The following is a 1058-nucleotide window of genomic DNA, read 5'->3' as shown; positions in this document are numbered from 1 at the left end:
GATCTAGCTACTTAAGCTCCCAAAATGACTCAAAATAACTCTATATTATAGAGTTATCATTAATCGCAATCATGTCACTTAATGTGTGTGACCCATTAAGCTTCTAAAATGTTGAAAATAAATATAAATTATAATTAAATAGCAATTTGATAATTAATTTATATTTATAGATCATGAGCGGCATCTGGCAATGCATCATGACCACCAAAATGCTAGAGAGTCAATTAAAGAATTTGACGAAACCCTTCAGTAATAAGCCTTCTAGTGCAATACTGCTCTTTCATCAAATATCCCAGATATGTCATTAAGCATGGTTCGATGTCTACTTACTACATTCCATATTAATTCTCATAATTCATGACTAACTTTATGAATTTACGAAACTAGTTTTCCTCAAATTTATCATGATTTGGTCAAAGACTTTATACAAGTTAATCAAGAATTGAAAACAAGTGAGATACATCCCCTCATATCACTTGGGGTGATGAATCCTTTCTTGACCACACATTCACCTTTGCATGCTTCATGGTATACCCAAAAACACCTTGTTTAGGCATTTGGTTACTTTCAAACCTATAATGGTGAAATCAAAGTATGTCATTCCCTACATAAGATGACCTAGTGTCTGAAGTCTAAGGACTAGTTGCACGACTATCACATGAGAACATTTTCCATAGACACTTCAGCGAATACTAAATGAAGTTCTCATAGCGGGTCATGTTCAGTAAACTTGTTCTTTAACAAGCACCTATGTATTACCCTCATGTATCCCATAAACTTCAATCTATGAGATCGATTGCTTACTTCCCAAATAAGGAGGCTTAACATGTAACAGGGTTTGAGCATTGTCAATGCCCTGTCTTGACAATACAATGACCAGGAACAATTTTAGGAACATAGCTTTGATGCATAGTGATCTTATAATTATAACAACTTTATAATTCTCTTGCAAGGCCTTTATCTTCCGTGGGTTTCATCCAATTAGTACTTAATAACTCCTTATTATTACACTAACATGAAGAAAAACCCTATCACATAAAATTATGCGATTAAATATG

This window comes from Theobroma umbraticum, unplaced genomic scaffold (assembly GCF_002168275.2).
Source record: "Theobroma umbraticum cultivar Fairchild unplaced genomic scaffold, ASM216827v3 scaffold_89.0, whole genome shotgun sequence".
Taxonomy (NCBI): Eukaryota; Viridiplantae; Streptophyta; class Magnoliopsida; order Malvales; family Malvaceae; genus Theobroma; species Theobroma umbraticum.
The sequence above is the reverse complement of the archived record's forward strand: the minus strand, read 5'-3'. Positions refer to the sequence as shown.